The 21,037-nt window shown below is 35.7% G+C and overlaps 1 protein-coding gene across 5 annotated transcripts in view; it reads right to left on the bottom strand.

Annotated features, from left to right (window-relative positions):
- Positions 1-21,037, bottom strand: part of LOC5566166 (leucine-rich repeat-containing protein 58) — a 40,297-nt gene that overhangs the window by 13,279 nt on the left and 5,981 nt on the right. The gene's annotated exons all lie outside the window — the stretch shown is intronic.

Genomic DNA, 21,037 nt, shown 5'->3' on the forward strand with positions numbered 1-21,037 from the left:
TGGAACAAATGTCTAATAAAACTATTAATAATTTCAGGCAAAAATCGTTACAATCTTCTATTGCCACGATTAATGCGTAATAGGTTTAGGTTAAGTAAATTAAATGTGTTTTTTTTTCTCTCATAAGCAGGTGAACTCAACTCACCTGTAAAAAATCTGAACTGCTACGGCAGATGAAATGTAATATGTTGTTAATAAAATCTTAATTTTTTTTTACCAAATTAGGATGATAGTGTTATCTAATAACACAGAACACCTAGATATAAGAAATGCATGTAATGTTTGGAATGATATTGCTGTGTGCGTTTGAAACGCAAATCACAAATGCGGGAACACCAAATGCTGTAACAAGGAAGTCAAATTTTGAATTTCTCTGCTAGTCAAGTTCAACAATATTTGCACGTCAAATGCAAACAGCAATACTAATAAAGAAACTAAAAAAAAACTATTGTGTCGAGCAATACTATTTGTATGTCACAATGTAGCTTCAAGTACAGGTAATCAGAGGCAGAATAAAAAGAATTCAAAAAACTTCTATAAAAAAAATATTTGTGCTTATTCTGCGCGGCGTGTGAGTTGAGACGAGTTGCTCTCACCTCGGGTGACGTGAGACGACTAATGCTAATCAAATGGGAGCGAGTCGACAATTGTCACCTCATTCGACTCATGTCATCTCACACGCCGCGCAGAATAAGCACAATTTAATTGCAATTGTTACTGCATGTAAGTGTTCATATTTCCGCTAATGGTAAACAAATTTCGTGATGAACCTACTAAAAAATGCATGTTGAACGGATGTTTATTTCTTTAAAACTTTAAGAGTCGTTCTGGAAATACTGAATATTCCACCAATGTCGAACTTTTTCCCCACCTTACTTTTGGAATAGTAGCGACTGATTGACTTAAAAATAGGAACTTTAAAGACCTCATGTCAGAAAAAAGAGACCAAACGAGAATCAAAAAAAGGAAAAGAGACCATATAGAAACCAAGAAAACAATAAGAAACCAAACAGACACCAGAAAAAGAGACTTCAGAAACCTTCCATGATAAACAGAAACTTGTATTGAAATAGAGACCAAGTCTCTCAAAAAGACCTGCTACTAGCTCTGCGTTGAACAAAAGTGTTTATAAAAATTGAAGGGATTTACACAGAATCTATCAAAATGTTTTGGGCAGAATTCTTACATAGCCTCGGACATGATCTTTACAGATTACTTGGGATACATTCTCATAAAATGATGGACAAAACTCTTGCAGAAAATTGAGCATGATTTCACAGAATCCTAGCCAAGATGAACACCGAGTCAGGGATATAATTCTCATAAAATAGTGCGAAGCGTTTTAGCACAATTTCATAAGAAGTTCTTACAGATAGACGGGGTTGGTGGTCTGATAACTACCGCTTCTGCTTCATAAGCAGAAGGTCATGGGTTCAATCCCAGGCCCGTCCCGTCCCTCGTACTTTGTAGTTGTATATCTCTCACTTGCTTCTATCTTCCATTCAAAACTATCACACTCAAACTATACGTTCATAGCAAACCAAACGCTAGAACCAGAGACGGACAAGAAACCGTTTCCCTAACGCTTCCATTCTTCCACGCGCATGCCTTGCCTTACGCATGATACATAGGTAGTCTGCTAACCACAAAAGCAAACCTTTCTGCCATGCCTTTCACCCAATCCATACACTCCCGCATGTTCTGGCGTAGATGCAGTGGTAAATACGGTCTACGTGGGAGCCAGTATAATGCATCATCAATTCCTCCCCCTTCCCCACATTGGTCTGCATTCTGACGTGGCAGGCACCATTGTCGCTAAAAATAGAAGATCACCAGCACTTATACACTGAGGATGCCTGTTAGTCCCAAACAGTCATTCGGTTGGTTCCTTGTGTAAGTGCAGCTGATCTGGCGATACTGGAGTAGCATCCACGGGCGGCCAATCAAGCTCAAGCTCAAGCAAGCTCAATTTCATAAGAAGTTCTTACAGAATTCTGAGAAGGAATCTTATGAAATTGTGGACAGCATTAACACACACAATCCAAGACATTGTTCTGCAGGAGTCCGCAGCTGAATTTCCAGAAAAATTCTTTGCTAGATTCTGAAATTGTGCGAAATTTTCTCAGAATCCTATGCAAGTTCATCATTAGAATTCTGGGAAGAATACACACAGAATAATCTCCTTTTCGTTCGATTTCACAAAATGTTCAATTTCCTTTTAACTTCAAAGTTTTGCCCGCAACACAAGATTGTTTTTGAGATTTGGTCCACGATTCAAAACGGTTGGGCTTCTCTGGCTAGATTCTGAATCCCTGGCTAGAGTAATCCATATCTACAATTATTTTTAAACCAAGTAAAATTTATCATAATTTATTTGAAACCAGTAATAACTACCTTACCCACGAAAATATGCCGTTCTATGTGAAGAAACCCCTCAAAATCATATGTTTTATTATAACCTTTTTCCAAGATTTTTAACTTTTTTATTTTTCTTGTCACATAAAAACCCGTGTTTTTGCTGAACATGTCATCACGCCAACTTTTGAAATAACAAAGTTATTCAAACATTACTCTTTTTAAGGGGTAGTTTAGGCCTCAATACCTGCTTCCAGCGCAGACAACCGTTACCCAAGGAAGAACCATATCTTCCCTTCCGGTAGGCAACAAAAACTGTTGTCTGTATGAGTATTTTCATGCGTTTTTACCATAAAAAATGGGCCTCATGAAGCCGAAATAGACCGAGAACTTATTTACTTTAAGAGATAGAGAGTTGTAATGTTTCAGCGTGTATTAGGATATTAAACAACTTTGTAGAAGACACGAAAAATGTTGAAAATCTCGTAAAAGAGTTATAATTTTTTTAACAAAATGTGCTTTAGAGTGATGCAAATTTTGAAATTTTTGCTCCCCTATGCTTAAACGATTAAAATTATGATAAAAAGCATCCTCCCAAAATTGGAAATGATTTGGAAGAAATTTGACTGTGCAACACGCCATTTGAAGTTTATATGGAGATTACTGTGGAAAACGCCAACCTTTTGTGTTCAGACCTCTATCTCTTCACCATAATATTTTATGGAAAAGTGAACACACTCTTCTCATGTGAAATTCTTCCAGCTACAACTTTTCCGAAGACCACATTTTGATTGGACGTCAGGAAAAATTGTTATTCATCATCATAAAGTGGGTTTGCCTTCAGTAAGCTTCACCAATGCCAGGCTACTATGTTCTACAGCAAAAAAGCAGTGTTGCTCTGAAAGTAATTGAATGATCATCTCAGCATGGTTCAGACTTTGGAATCAAGATTAACAAATTATCCTTACGTCCCAGCAAAATGTGGTCTTCGCAAAGTTATAGCTGGGAAGATTTTACATGGGTAGAGTGTGTTTGCTTTTTCATATATTATTATGACGAGCAGATGGAGGACTGAACACAAAAGGTTTGGCTTTTCCATAGTATTTTCCATATAAACTTCAAATGGCGTGTGCACAACCAAATTTCTTCCAAATCACTTCAAATTTTGGGAGAATGATTTTCATCATAATTGACACCGTTTAAGCATAGGGGAGCAAAAACTTCAAAATTTGCATCAGTCTAATGTGCTTAAATTTGTATGTAAAAACTCCTTTGAAGTCATTTTCGTTCATAACTTTTTAGAAAGATTTTTAACATGTTTTATGTCTTCTTCAAAGTTGTTAGATACATTAAAACGCGTGTTATTGTTGAACATAACTCTCTATATCTTAAAGTAAAAAAGTTCTCGGTCGATATTGGTTTCATAAGATTTTATTTGTTTTGATAGTAAAAATGCATAAAAAGACGCTTATAGATAAAAGTGATTATCATCTGCTTAAAGCGAATATATGGTATTTTCATTAGTTGTCAGGGTTGTCTGCGCCATTTTACGCCGGAAGCAAGTATTAGGGCCTAAACTACCCTTTAAAAAAAGAGTAACTTTTGTATAACTTTGTTATTTCAAAAGTTGAAATGTCATGTTCAGCAAAAACACGGGTTTTTATGTGATAAACAGAACAAACTGTAAGAGTAGCGGTGAATTTTGATAGCAAGATCACAAAGCCTTTGGCTAAGAAATTTCGAAAATATGGAGTAGAATAGGTCTTTTCATGTGACAGATCCGTCTATGCATTTGTTTACTTCGGTAGAGGACCGGTGCTAACACCAGGCTGTCATTTCCAAAGAAGCACTGTCAAAGAGCCTTCCGATCAGCTGATTTGAAACGTCTTGTGAATGGGCCTATTGGTTTTCAGCATGATAGAAGATTGGATACCCAGACAACGAAAATGTACGTACATATAACGAAATCATCTGAAGTCTTTGTATATGCAAAATTTCACTTACATATAAGATGTCGTGAAAACGCCTTCTACGTGTAAAAATGGAGGCCATATACGTGCATATATTATGTGATGAATAATAGCATACAATGCGAGTGGATAAATTTTCTACCGAACTAATATGTGATCTTATGCGACTAAACTGATGATAACAAATGATGATTTGACAGCTGTCACGGATTGATTCGATTTACTTTGTACGCCTCGACAATATTGCATTTTCAGAAAAAAAAAAACAATTTTATCAATTTGATGCCCCCATCATGGCTCCCTTGCCAAAGCATCGATAATTACAATCATGGCGGTAGTTTTACTCAACACCATCAAAGAACCATGATAAATTTTGCTGAACTCGGGCAAGCGTAACAAATATCACTTGAGAGTTCTAAGGCTTAAAGCGATCTTGATGAAGACAAGCTGATCTTCTTGAAGAACGTGATAAGATTCGTTCGTTTTATTCCAGACAAGTACATTTAGACGTTTGTATATTTACACTTTTTGTTTTTGAAGAAAAGCGTTCATGCTAGATTTTGTTACGGAATGAAATTTGAAGCTACAAAACGACTATCTTCTTCTTCTTCTTTCTGGCGTTACGTCCCACTGGGACCTACAAAACGACTAAAGGTAAGTATTACCAGCTGTGGATAACTTCTTAATAAGGCCCAGATGTTGAGCAGGGAAAGAAATTGGACATTTAACCACATCCAGAAGTCCATCTTGCAAGGAGGTGTCCAGTGGTCCAGTTCTGCTCCTATATCATGATCAAGGGGAGAAAGACCACTGGAACTGGTTGATTGCGTTATTAGTAAGTTGTGCGCCGATTTCCGTGAAGGACAGATCGAAAATCCACGCAAGGCGCCCCCGTGAACGATTGAATTTATAATACTACAATCAATAATGTACATATGTGCGTTGCTTGATGGGGGAGAAATTTATGATTTTCTCGGCCAAGAGTTCTTACTCTCGCTCGAGCGCGTTCTTACAGATAAGTACGAGAGTATCATAAAACTGTTGCCAAGGTCACTTGTTCTTATTGAAAATGAAGTTTTATGTGATGCATCGGAAGTGTTCTTGAAGAAGTATTTAAAACCAAAACGGTTCAAGATCATTTCTACTGGGTGAAAATCACTATGAAACCTAGAAGAATATGCAAATCTACGATAAAACTATCATTAACATAAATAGAACCAGTTAGAATCTAAATTGTCACTTGGGGTACGGAACGAAACAAAATGTACAAATGAACTCAGAAAAAAAGTGTTTTATGCGAGGAAAGTCATCAGGCTGACGATTTTATCCACCTTGTTTTGCGGGTTTGATGTAATTTGTATGAATTGACGAGTCATTACGTGAACTTTTATGCGACCCAGGTTTTCAGAGAGCCATTTTACAAAAGAAGTTCGGTGCTACACGCAGTGCAATGGATTCGTCTTCGGATATTGAGACCTACGATGATACAATGTCTGCAGGGGAACAAAATTAGAGCAATGTGGCCAAATTCGTACCATGAAACTGTTCGATCAAGTGTTGACGGAATTTAAGGAATTTTTCATGATTATCAAAAATATGGATGAAAATAGTGCGCCAGTTAATGAATCGTATTTCGGGAAAAGTCCGACAATTTCTAGTAAACGGGAATGAATGTTATTATTATTATTATTTTTCCTTTGAAGCTTGCATGTGATGCGACATTTGAATTAAAACAGAGTTATTTTTTGTTGAATTACACACTACAAGTGTCGGAATTTCCCCTGTTTTATATAATTTCAATATTCATATATTTTTCTTTTTTCGCAATTACTAAAAACATGTTTTGAATGGTTCAACATTATGTAGCCGATTTTTTTATATCTTCTACCAAAAACATTTCATCTCGAGGCAAAAATGCAAAACTAGTTTTAAGCAAGAGTCGTATTTTTCCTCCTTCTACATGGATCACATCACCGACTAAAGGTGGCTTCCAGATCTTTTCCTCCCTCACTAATAAACACCTTTCTCGTGGTGATTGTGGAGATGCAGAGGTATTATCGGTCTTTAGAAGCAACAATCATTCATTACACCCTAACATTCCTTTCCCATCCCAACTGACTTTAAGGCGCCCTTATTGATCTATAATATGAGATCTGCTAAAATGTGCACTTCGAGAATAAGCGGAAATTCATTTGAATCGATGTGCAATTCTTACCAGTTTCGATCAATCACGGAGTAGCAACCATTGACATGTATGGTCAGTCAGGCTACGCAAAAAGAAATAAAGACTATGGGGCTCTGCACAAAAATCATTCTCTCTCTTTCACTCTGCTATGAAATCAGTAAACAACAAGGCCAGTAAACGTCAAAACGCTATACAAAATCAAAACAGTGCAAAGCCCCATTAACGGTTTTAAAATTCTACTAGATCTATTTCATGGTATGTGGTAACATTGTGCTAAAAGATTATGTAGCCGGCGGGACTTGAACCCACAATTTCCATTCTGTACACGGACGCATTACCAATTATACTACAGCTACGCTACGGTAAACTGAAGTATTTGGCTAATGACCTTTGTAGCATCCCCAAGCCCCACAATCTTACTAGTCCAATATACCATTTTTTTCAAAACTCCATTAAGAAGTTAAGATTAGAAAAACCAATTAGGATTGGTTAAACAAGCCGATTTCGGCACAATGTTTATTTTTGATATTCTATATTGCTTCTGATAATATCACTGATCATCTTTTTATTTGTGAGCTTCAACTAGTCAAAAAAAACAACCGGTGAGCACAGATTGAATGGTGATTTCTTCTGATAGCAACGGTCTGGGGCGCACCGTGAGCCCCATTATCATCGCGCTTCATTGAGAGAGTGACGAAGTAGTATCACAAATTTACGCGTAGGTACACCGTATAGCCCGGTTGGGTCCACTTCACAAACAGGGGCGAGCACGTTGCGACCTAGTGATACTCTGTTCTACCCACGTTCAACAAAGATCCAATCTACTACTAGAGACTACTGGGAGCTAAGGAGACGTCGCAAATCCCCCGTCGAGTGTTGTACAGTTAGTAGCTATAGGGGACGCCGGGGTATGGACGGATGTTAGGCGGATGATGGTGGGAGATGCACACCCAAACACACAGGTGATAAACTGTCGACGGACGGAACGTTGAGTCGCTTCTTACGTACTACTACGATACCTCCCGCTAGCTTAGCGAATACTGACTAGACTGGACTGATTGTGTATTTGATAGGAACGTGTGGTAAGAATGGTTTCGAAAGCTGAAATGATTCAGGCTGAAGTGTTCGTGAGCGAGGGGGAATAACTAACTGATAACAATTTGCATACAGATGTAACACTAGCTGACGACATGCTATACGTTATAACGAGGTTGGAGTGACGATTCAACAAAAATATTGTAACAACAATGACTCGGTAATTTGTTACTAAATATCACTGATACTAAACTAGGCTGGTCTCACACGAAGAAATAGATATTTTGTTCCATATGTATTTATCGATAGCCAAAACTTTATTGATTGCTGCTGTGTTATCTTTGTCGAAAAATAATACCAATACAAATTCTGAGGTTCACTTAAGGGGAATCTCAGTGTGTAGATCGAACATATTTAAATCAACAAACAAAATGGAATGTTTACTTCACTAAGTCGTAAGTAAAATTGTGCGTAAGAGTTCCTGTCTTTGGGAATGATTAATTAAATTTCGTTTTAGATATTATATTCCAAATTTCGTATTCCTAAGAATCGAGTAAGGGAGAGTTCACTGTAATATATGGTTACGTAATGTTACGTAATGAAAAATGAGCTCATTTCTTCTTCTTCTTTCTGGCGTTACGTCCCCACTGGGACAGAGCCTGCTTCTCAGCTTAGTGTTCTTATGAGCACTCCCACAGTTATTAACTGAGAGCTTACTTTGCCAATGACCATTTTTGCATGTGTATATCGTGTGGCAGGTACGAAGATACTCTATGCCCTGGGGCTTATTCACAAATTTCATAACGCTGAAGGGGGTGGATGGGTGTCCTCACGATGTTACGCCTCATGCAAAATTTTTAAAATAATCATATAAAAAGCGTTACGAAGGGGTGGGTGGGTGTCAAAAATGGTCATTTTCAGCGTTATGAAATAAATGAATGAGCCCCTGGGAAGTCGAGAAAATTTCCAACCCGAAAAGATCCTCGACCGGTGGGATTCGAGCCCACGACCTTCAGCTTGGTCTTGCTGAATAGCTGCGCCTTTACCTCTACGGCTATCTGGACCCCACATCTGAGCTCACATCTAGAGTTTTCATTCCCGGGAACATTTCCCGGGAATTGAGATTTCCCGGGAAATGATTTTCTATTTCCCGGGATTCTCGTATTTCCCGGGATTTTCATATTTCCCGGGAAGCTTTATAAAAAAAGAAATAACTATCTATTTTCAAACAAAACCATCGCACCATTTACTTACCATATAATTTAACCAATGAACTCACTACATCACTAGTTATATTTCGATGCTGATTTTTTGTTTTGTTTTTTTTTTTTTGTAATGAAATAATTGTTCATAAAGAATATATCGTTTTGACGATATCTATTTCATGAATTTTGCTAAATAAAAAAGGGAATTTTCAAGGGATCTTTTCTATGAATTCAGTAGGCTTATAAAGTTTTCATGGATGTAACAGTCACAATTTTTAATATAAAGACTCTAGTTGGATCAAGAATAAACTCCACGAGGGCTTTTGCTTAATGCTATAAATTTGGTTGTTCTGAAGCATAGCGTTTAAAATGAAGCTATCATTTCTTTAGAGAAACATGAATAAATTACTCACAAAGAAGAGAAATAACCAACAAATATACTGGTATAAATACAGGACCTTCCTTAGCCGAGTGGTTAGAGTCCGCGGCTACAAAGCAAAGTCATGCTGAAGGTGTCTGGGTTCGATTCCCGGTCGGTCCCGGATCTTTTCATAATGGAAATTTCCTTGACTTTCCTGGGCATAGAGTATAATCGTGCCTGCCACACGATATACGAATGAGAAAATGGCAACTTTGGCAAAGAAAGCTCTCAGTTAATAACTGTGGAAGTGCTCATAAGAACACTATACTGAGTAGCCGACTGTGTCCCAGTGGGGACGTTAATGCCAAGAAGAAGAAGAAATACATATAGGGTCGATGAAGCCGCATGACTAAGAACAAATATTCGAATAAAAGCGAAAAATAAAGCCAGGCATTGTTTTTACGTCTGGAAGGTTTTTATGACGGTTTTGTAAAAAAAAACAAACAATATACGAAAATATTTTTTTTTGTGTTTGTTGTCGCTACTATAGCCTATAATACAAAGCAAAATACAAATAAAACCATGTTTTTACAAAACTTTTACATTTTTGCTTTCAAATCATCAGATCGAAAGCTTTTGATTGATATTAAAAAGTTATAATCTAATTAATTCTTTTGTTTTATGAAAAATAGTTTTGCTTAGTAATGCTACTATAGCAACAATAGGTTTCCTATAGATGCAAGGGAGCTTATATTATAAGCAAAACTATATCTCGATTATTTTTTTTTTAACAAAATCGAGTTGTGTATCAATGGTACTTAGGTAAATGGTACCTGAGCTTCGTGTTAAAAATGTTTTGCAACAATTTGTAGCAAAACGGCCGTAAAAAGCTACTAGTGCGACTATAGGGGACTGCCCAACTAACATTCACTCATTTAACAAACACCATTATGGCAGTTTTATCCAGCATCATGTTTTATAACATTTTAATAATTTCCATGGCCAACCTTTGTTAAAGCATTGTTCACACAAATTTGGAGAAACTTTAAAGCATGTCGTTGAATACCAACTTTATTTTTCAGCTTTAAAAACGTTTTACAAGCATTTAGTTCAGCTTTTATACGGCTGGTCTAAAAATAATTAAAGACTAATAAAAACAAAAATATATTTTTTAGGCACTTTATAAATGTAGTGTGCACTATTATTATAATAGTATAACAATCTTATTTAAAAATCGCCTGTATACTGGATTCAAACTCGAGACCTTCCAATCGTCAGCGGTATGCCTTGCCATCTGCGCCATCCTAGAATTGATGATTATACCGTCCAGTGCAAAATATAAACTTCTCATAGCTGAATATTGACCATGTTCGAGCTTCTATTCGACAACGTCTAATCAACACATGTTACGCTAATCTACAACTGAACAAGCATATTATTCAGCTGCTGTTTAGTGCTGATCCAAGCTGAGTTCAGTCGGCTATTTTTAGCGCACAGTGAGAAAATTTATGTCGTTGTTGGTCAAAATAATGTTTATTTACACAAAGTAAAAACAGTCTGAAATGATTAATCTTATTTTATAATAAGTTTTAGTATGTTCAAAAATTATTAATTAACTTAAATAATTTTATAAATTATAGTTTGATTTTTTTTTATTTGTATTTTTCATAAACCTATTAAATATGCATTGAAGTAAAAGTTCTCTGTACGAATATATTTGAATCATTTGAAAGGTTAGTCCTCAGAACCCACCTGAATAGGAAAATATTCGAATATCTTGATGCGATTTTTATTTTCGGAAATGGCCAAGTAAATCATTTTTCTTAGAGCGCAGTATTTATTCAGTTGTGAAGAAATGTAATTTCAAATGTAGCTGGCTATAGAAATTTATTTAGTCAATTCTGTCAAAGAAAATTCCATTTTTCTTGTACGGAAAAACATCCCGAGTAGGCGAAAAAAGCTTAGCAATAGAAAATATAATATGGATAGCTTAAAGTGATATTAACTTGATAGATACAGTAAGGACCCGATTTTGTCAACCCCTCGATGTATTTTAGGCTGACAAAATGGGGAACCTGACAAAATCGAGTCGTTTTATTTTGTTCCTGTTTTTAAAATTTTGACGTGTTACATGGTTACATGGACTTTTAAGAGGGCGATGGACTTGGGCGTAGCCAGTTTTTTTATCAGGAGCTTCCCCTCTCTCATATTGGTAATATCGATTTTTAACACTTAATAAAAGGCATTGCCATTGCCCCCTCTAGCTACGCCCATGCGTGCATCACATCAAACAAAATCATCAATTTTAATGTAAACGTGGTAAAACATGACGATATCAATTTTTTGACAAATTTAAAATAGACTGACAAAAACGGGTCAAAAAGCTGACAAAATCGGGGGCAGACTAAATCGGGGGCTGACAAAATCGGGTCAGTACTGTATATGATATAAAATATCTGGAAATGATATCTAAAATAAACCACTAGAACAAAATTGGCATGTCATATTTAGATTCTGCAAGATTTTACCAATAGCTGCGAGCTATTCATTAGATCTGCGTACATCAAATTTTTCATAGGTTTAGAAGTTCCAGGAACAAAATTTTGATATTGTCTTCAGATATTTTATCTCTTATGTCAATCAAGTCAATATCACGCTTTGTTTGTCAGTACTTTGCTTCTACTCGGAATACTTAGCTTAAATGTTTATTTTTGTTTTTCACAATAATTCTGCATTTCTGGAGACTTACCATGTTTATTTTCTGAACAGCTATTTCAAAAGTTTTAAGAAAGCATAATTTATGAGCTTTAAAATGCATTCGGAACTCAACACGAATTTCGGATATTTTGTCCATTTTATGAAATTTAGCTATAGTGTGAATGTTTTTACAAGGCTCATTTATTGCTGAACAGTGTGTTTGTTAATCGTCATTTTGGCCTCTATTGGATCAACTGTTCTTATAATATACTGAAGCTGATTTGGGATTTTATAAGATACTTATTTAGCTCTTATTCATGCTTATGTTAAACATGTGGGAATAGCTGAAGTGCGACGCAAGTAAAACGTTAGTTCGTCTTCTGAATATCCTTTTAAACATATACATTTGTTTAGTGGAATATTGGCTTTTTAATTGGGGGAAACATGTCTTGTTCAGCTCATTTGTAGAACAATCTTGACTAGTCGAATGAGAATTTTTGGAAACGTTTAATAAGTGGCGATTCAACTTTTGTTCATTCTAATGCATAACGTTGAACATTGATCTAAGTTTGTGTTAAAAAAGCACCTTCTCGGCTCTTTATAGAGCAAATTTTTTATTCAGCTGCCGTTACCATTATTGAACAATAATTAAACATGCATGCTTGTTTGTGGCTCTGAATTGTTAGTTAGAGATCCATAGTAAAAGTTGGTTTTCATGGCTAACTCTATGGTCCCTTTGCACTGGTTTTGTGTTTTGTAACTCGATACCTCCCTTACTCGATGATCCCTTCATTACCGAGTTTTTTTTTACTTATCTGGTTTATTTAGCAGGCTCGAGCGCCGTCGGGCACAACATAGCCGAACTCTTTTCTTTTTTTACATTATTTTTATTTCATAATTTGTATTTATCTTAAAAACTATGTTTGAGGAAGTTTCGAGGTTAGAGAATACATTTATAGTTATGGAGAGTTGACTGTATCAAAAAAACTCGCATTCTGCATTCTTGCACACCCTTAAAAAATAAATTTGTAAAAAATGGGGTAATTTTCGAGATAATTTTTGATATGTTGAAGCTAATTTATTCTTTGGCACAATCCTTATGACACAGTGAAAAAAAACCTAAAAACTCATCACTCATCATTTAAAAACAAATTCACAAAATGAAAAAAGCGGATTTTTAAACGCCTTGGTTTTTTATATTCGGTTTACACACGTCAGTGGCAATATCGACCGATTGAAACAAAACAAAAAATTGTTTGTTGTTGGAAAAGTTTCTTTGCATAATTATGAAGTAACGCAAATAGTCAAAATTGTTGGAATCCGTTTTAAGTAGAATAACATGTTCTTTTTTCGTTTGAAATTGTGTTCACAATCTCATTTTGTACAAGATATTTTCGTATTTATATTAAGACTGCACATATCTCAATATATTTTTGGTTGTTTCGACAATTGGTGACATTAAAGAATTGTAATTTGTAATTTTGTAATTGCTCAATCCACACCCTGGCAGACAATTATCCGCCCATCTAGACACGGGCTGGGTGAGGACCTACCAAGCCTCCCCCGTTAACATGTCCTATACCGTTTAGCACACCGGGATCTTCCACAAGCAGGCGCCGGAATTAAAGCGGTCCCACAAGCTTCAGATACATTAAATAGATTTAGTCCCTCTGGCACTAAACCGAATGGCGCCCTCCGCTTCACCACTAGTACTGCTTCCCCACACGCCAAGCACAATATCGAAAGTAGTGCGTTGTATAGCAAATACAGTACACCACCTCCGACACTATGCCAAATGTACAGGAAAAACAGCACCAGTAAGAAAGCGGAAGGCGCACCACTCGGTTCAGTGCCAGAAGGACTATAAGTATAACGAAGAAGAAACGAAAAGATAGTAGAGTTGGTTCGGTTATTTGATTGCTGAAACGAAAAAAAACAGAAAAAACAGAAACAAAGTGTTAACATTAAAACGGGGTTTTATAATTGATAAATGTATCGATAGTTTCTCATCTGTTACGTTTCCTTATCGTAGCGCTGTCGATTTTTCCATCTCCAGGGTGTTCGTCTCCGCTCGAGCAATGAGGACCATGATGAAATGAGAATATAAAAATGTGAGCATTAGTGTTGATCTAGTAATAGATTAATTTAAACTGCTTTTCATGTGCTAAGTAACTTGTAAACTCCTACTCAATTATGTTTTGTTGGCCTACACGTTTTATTTAGATACAATTTTTATTTAGAAAACTATTTGGATCCGAGATTTTAGGTGCAGATTGAGCATGTTTGATAAAACAAGCATCCTGTTTTCAGTTGAAGAATGTTCAAGAAGTTGATGATTCTGTTATTTATACTGGCTACATACAAGAATTCACTATTGATGTAATATATGGATATTGAAAGTTCCAACGCGCGATTATAATACTTCAGTTTTCGTGCTGTTGTATTGGTGTAAGTAGTGGGAAACCAATCAGTTTGGTGATTCTAACGGTAACAAATAGCAAGACGAAAGGAAAGTTGATAATCTATCATCATTATGATTTCAGTCCTAATTTCATGATCCGTTTAATAAATTCCGCGTATGATTCGGCAATTTTAACAATTTATACATGTGTATTCGAATAAAACAGACTACGGGCATTTATTACCTGTTGCAAGGTTCCTAAGTGATCAGATATTTATCATTTTCTACAGCCTAATTTAATAATACCTACATTGGGTTGTAACAAAAATTTGATCTTGGGATGTTGATTTGCCTCCTAATCATAGTTTCGACAATAGTCACATGCTTACTATCCCTTATGGCAGTGTTGTTGATTCTATTGTCTATCGCTCATCAGTTTCGCGCCACCCGGCAGGGACTTGGTCCTATGTACCCAATACTCTGCTGTGTCTTAACTTCACGCAATACATTCTGTAGATGTGTGATACAGTTTGCGGAATATTATGATTTATCACTTCGTTCAGATGGAAAATTCTGTTATGCAGGGCTGGTAGCAAAAAGTGATGCCGAAAAAAGTTATTTTAGTGACCAGATTTGAGAAATAAGTGACTAAATAGTGACTTCCAATACTCTAAAAAGTGACCTGAAAACGTTATCAGTTTTATTTAAGTTCTATTAAACTGTTGTACGATTAAGAAGGGAACATCCAATACGATCTACTCTAGGTGGTAAGTCTAGTTTACTACCAAATTTGGAATTTATTTTTTGTACTTCCAAAATTTCAAGATATCGTCTACATTTTTTAAACAGAATTTTTTTTTATTCAAAATGACATGGAACCGATTATGTATCATATTTTCTAGCATCCATAAACATAGCAGGTTCAAATAAAATGATTAAAAAAAAAGATGTTCTTTAGTTGAAATATACTGCGGGGCAAGTTGAGCACCCCTGCAGGGCAAAAAGAGCACTCTCCTTATTACCATTTTTTAAACTATCAATGGTTTCTCATTGATACGCTGATACATTCTACATCAAGCTATACATTTTAAATTTTGCTCGAGCAGAAAATTCTTGAATAATTTAACAGTTTGCAGATATTAATGCATTAACTATTATATTTTACTACAAATGGGAGGGAAGGATGAGAAACGACTGTATAACGGCTCAATTTTATAAATACAAGCTAACCAATACAAGCTAAAGCATCTTTTCTTAGGATTGCTGAGCGAATTTGAATTATTTCAAAAAATATATTCCCATAAGAGGTGCTCATCTTGCCCCGAAATATAAAAATTACTTCAATCACGTAAAGTACTGTATAAGTTTTGTCGATATTTTTCTTTTTACACTAAAACATCGTTTCCCAAACTTAAATTTCGCGACTCCCCAACGCCTCGTCACCTCGCTTCTTGTTGTACACACAAAGCGAGGCGCTGACAGGTCGGGGAGTCGTGAAAGCCAAGTTTGAGAAACGATGTACTAAAAGACTCTTCATAAGCCTTGAAATATTGGCTGAGAATAAAAAAAATTATCAAAATATTGTTAGACGACAAAAGTCTTATTTTGCTCTGGTCATTTGATATAAAACAAGTGAATGTTTTCACAATTCTTGATGTTTTACACATATTTTTAAATTCATATTATTTCTAATAACTTTTATCAAGGATAGTAGTTGGATGAACCTCAGTTCAACAGTGTATAACGATATTTTAATAGAATTCATTCATTAAGTCTCAAAATTGGGGGGTGCTGATCTTGCTCCGGGTGGCCAACTTAACCCGTCCTCCCCTATATATTTTGGAAGCATTCTCAAAAACCTTTGAATGAGATTCTTTAAAAACTTGTTCCTAGAAACAATTGATAATATACTTTCCTAAATTGACCTAAACCCGTTTAGGTCTGAGTGAAAGAAAAATAAGTAAAACTCTCACCGCTCAGCGAGTACTTGACGGATTTAAATTATTGTCTGTCAGTATACTGGCACACATATCTAGTTTCTAAAAGTGGTCAAAGGATCTCGGAAATGTTCCTGTGGCTGGAGTTACTCAGGTGGGTTACTGGGTCAGGTCAGCTGAAAAAAAAATCCGGTGTCGGCTATAATGTAGTCATTATATCAAGGAATTTAAAGAAAAACGCATCAGCGCAAATCTTTTGAGAAACGATTGATTTAGATAACCATGTGACCTGCATTAGTTTGATCTTTGAAACGACCATTTTCGAGTCCCCAGGACGCCTCAAATTTACCATATGTTTCAAGCCTATGGGAACGCATTTCACCAAACTATTATGTTTGATCTTTACTGTTAGAGAACTGAAACGATTTAGTATCCAACAAATCTATAGCCGATTCTTCAGGGCATTAAGTCCGAGTGGCCACATCCAGTACATTCTAAACGGTGCTAACCTCTTCATGTATAATGTTGATATCAGATTTTATTGATTTATGCAAATTTAAGTGATTACCATTACAAAAAAAAAGATAACCTGGCGTGTCCCAAAAAATTGCCCTTTTTTACCCGGCCTGACCTGGTGTACCAGGATACTGAGAAACAAATGTTTGGATCCGTTAAGTATTCGCTGAGCGTTGATAGTTTTAGTATGTTTGCTTTCACTCAGGCCTATACAGGCTAAATACTTGCATTTGAAAAAAAAGTATACTCTAACCAAGGTCTATCCGGCCATTAAAGTCTGTCCTAAGGAACTCTATGAAAGATTAACTTTTTCACAAGAAAACCATTTTGATACTGACATGGAGTTGTTCTGGTGATGACCTAACCTAAAACTTACCCTTAATCGAAAAATAGGCCGGTCATAATTTTCTCTCTAAAATTTTGCTCAAAATAGTTGAAAAAAGTGACTTTTTGACGAAAAAAGTGACTTTAGTTGAAATGGCTTCAAAAAAGAGACTTTAAAGTGACTGGCTTAAAAAAAGTGACCAAGTCACTAAAAAGTGACTCGCTACCAGCCTTGTGTTATGGTACCATATTCACATATCAGATAACTCCCACCTGGAACGATGTAATACATCGGAGACATGTAGATTCAGATGTATGTAGACGATCTATGCCTAGTTCGGCTCTGATCGACAGGCAATCAGTGTATTCAGTTTTTCAACTAGCTTGAAGCGATGAACGTATCAAGACAAGCTCTCCACTATATCCGCTAGCAATCACCGGTCGTCGATAGACATTTCGGTTCTTTTCTGCTAAAGAAAGACCCGATTGTATGCCAAAGACTATGGCTCATGCTTTTCAATACAGCTGGAAAAACAAGAACTACACCCAGCACCAAATAGTACGTAACTATGAGGCGGACCGGAAGGTTTGATAAGCAATCCCCACCAACAATTGGTGACATTAAAGAATTGCTTGAAAAATAATTTGAACAAGATCTACTGTGCTCTGAGATATACACACTTAGATTAAATTACTGGGGTCGGTAAAATTTGGATCCACCGGAAATAAGAATGAAGGTGAGGCGAGAGACTTTAGAGATCGTAACAAAAAATAGAGTTTTTAGAAGTAGTGGTCAAAACTCTAAAAAGAGACCTGCTCACATTATAATTTCGCTTAATCTAGGATAACGCTCTCAAATCCATTGGTAACCATGTGTGTAACTCTTTGCTTCTGAGCAAATAAATGGATAAGCATTCAAACCAACACCACGGGCAGAGAAAGGATGATCCTTTCTTCATCATAGAGTTGTGTAAATCCATTCCAATTCTTAGAAACAACGAGCTACACACATGGTTACCAATTGCTTTTAAAACTTTACTTGCCGTTAGCAACTTGACTTGCTATCGGTGTAACCGAAAATTTGTTTTGATTGAAAAGATTTTTCGTCACAAACTCAAAATAATTTCCCTGATGGTGGCCAAAATTCCCTGAGAATTCCAGTTTGGATAAAATCTCGCATAATTTATGATCACGCCCTAAAAGCCATTGGTAACCATGTAAGTAGCTCGTTGTTTCTGAGCATTTGAATGGATTTACACGTTATTTAACAACTCTATCGTTAAGAAAGGATCATTATCTACCTGCCAGTGATGTTGATTTGGGTGCTTATACATTAATTTGCTCAGAAACAACGAGCTATACACATGGTTACCAATGGCTTTTAGGGCGTTATCTCAGATTATGCGAGAAATGTTTTGATAATTCTAGGTTTCCCAGGTTTTTTTTTTCAGGTAATAAACCTAGACACCTTGATGAGAGGAAATGTTGACGTGTTACATGCTGCACGTGCTGTAAAAAAGCCGAGGAGTCATGGGCGTATCCCGAGGGGGCATGGGTAGGTCTCATGATCCAGCTAGAACTGCATTATTAGCCAAATATTTACATATACAGAGAAGTTAACGAAAAATTTTCAATTTTCCCTATGCCTTTGAGTCGCATGACCGATATAGCCATACCAAAATAATATAACTCCACATATTCGCCAGGACCAGGACCATGACGACCATGAATTTGTTATGGGATTCCTCTTTATTTTGTTCAACATATTTTTCTTAAGATGTTCATGCAGTTTATTCAATACTTATTCCAATAATTTATTCTATTTTATTCTCATTTCAAAAAGGAATTCAAATTGCTCCATAAAGTCCTCATCAGGTAGATATATTATTGCTTTTCCACATTTTGTTGTACATTTTTTTTTCTTTTACAGAAATTGATTCATGACTTCATTCAAGAATTTCCATAAAATCCCTACACAAATTTCACAATGAATTTATTTCTCTCAAGATACCTCCAAGAGTTCATCTATGAAATCCTGGCTAAACTTTTGTTTTAAATACAAAAAAAAATCTATCTTAAACTCGGAATATCGGAAATTACACCCATAATTAGGCCTTATGACTCCTATTATTTTAAGATCACTTCAAGATTTTTTTGATTAAGTCCAGTGTTTCCCAAACTTTTTGAAAGTGCGACCCCTTTTCGATTTTTATAACTTTCCACGGACCCCTGAAAATATTGGTTCCGTAATCCGGGGTATCATTGAACAGCGGGGTAAAATTGATAGGAATGACTCATCTCGTAAAAAGTTCGTATTATCATTTATTAATGGAACATTTCCAAATCATGAATGGCGCTTCTCTTTCGTATATTTATGAGCTAATAAAAGTGAAGATTTTTGCGAAGATTGCGTTTACCTTATGCGTAAATTTGTCAACTTTTCGAAACAATGATTTTATTGGTTGAGGATGACACTACCGAAGATTCATGCCTCACATAAGTTCTGCAAACGATATGAGCAAGGAAAATGCGGTTCTTACTAAAAATGGCATCGCCAAAAACGATGCCGTTGTACAAACTTTCATAAGTATGCTGAGTTAGGTAACATTAACGAGTTACTGTTAAGAATATAGAATTCCGTTAGGAAATTGCCTACCTTTAGGCGTATTCCGTGGTTCGAGGTGTTTTTAATTTAAAAATAACTCAAAAAGTAAATGACTTGTAAGCATTTGGCCTTCATATTCGGCTTCAGGGGCCATGATTTAAGTAAGTAACGACATTTTCAATATTACCGAACGTTGTTTACATAGGTGATCAATGTTACCCCATATCAACTTATAAGCGGTTTCTTCACCACCGCTTAGGCCTTAAACCTGGTTTAATCGTATGGGTAAACCTGGTTTACGGCTTAAGCGAAGGTGAAGAAATCGGCCCTTAATCAAAAAATCACTTAAAACATTTTTAAACATATTCAAATCTTTCTAAAAACAAAATACACTATATAGCCAAGAGCTATGGGTGGCAGTACTTGTTTTAAAAATAAAAAAAAATCAACATTTGCAATTTCAAACGAAATATTTAAGAAATATTCAAAAAAAATGATCAATGTTACCCCGGATTACGGTTCTTTAAATCAAAATGTATGAAGACAAAAGGTTTGTCTGAACTGTAACCATTGAGTTAGTTGTAATAACATTACAATTGTATTTTCTGAATTACTATAATCATCCCCAGACATCAAACTGGTGCTTAGAAATTCAAGAAAGATATTTGAGAAAATGCCCTAATAATCTTGTCTGATATGACAAGAACATCTTTACCAGGAACAAGTAATTTTTTGAATCTTCCACAAATCATGTAATAAAAAAAAAAACTCTGGAAGAGTTCACCAATGATATTTTGAGATGATTATATGTAGTATCTTCCATGAAGTTCACTAAATAATTTTCAAAACCGATCTTGCCAAAAACCAATCCAAATTTTATAGGTCATGTACATGAGAAAATTACAACAACAGATCTTGCCAAACATTTATCAGACATTTCCAGGATTTAGTTGACAGTCACCTCAGAAATGTCCCCAAAAGGTCTTCGAAAGACTTGAAATATTTACTCAGGATTTCGACTAAAGATATTATTAGAAAACTACAGAATCCTCTAAAGATTTTGACTGAAATATATAAGGTATTTTTCTCTTGAATGAGCTAAAGATGTTTTTGGGAATGTTAATAAAATTATTTAGAGCTTGTAATGGGACTCGGGGAGAAACCGTTAAAAAATCCACTGGAATTTTATACGGACTTTGTCAAAACATCGTTCAAAATCATCTTAAAAATCTAAAAAGAATACCTGCTACAGATGTGGAATGCCACATTGTTCCTGCTTTTAACTTAAAAAAAATCCGCCATTCCGATAGAATTAGTCAAGAATTTCGGAAATAAATTATTTGGAATCTCACTAATGGTTGGGCAATAATCCCCCAGGTTTTTTTTTCATTGATTTCACTAAGACTGGTAAAAATCTCTGGTGAAATCTGTAAATGATTCAGCCAA

The sequence above is a fragment of the Aedes aegypti genome, chromosome 3, assembly GCF_002204515.2.
Source record: "Aedes aegypti strain LVP_AGWG chromosome 3, AaegL5.0 Primary Assembly, whole genome shotgun sequence".
Classification (NCBI taxonomy): domain Eukaryota; kingdom Metazoa; phylum Arthropoda; class Insecta; order Diptera; family Culicidae; genus Aedes; species Aedes aegypti.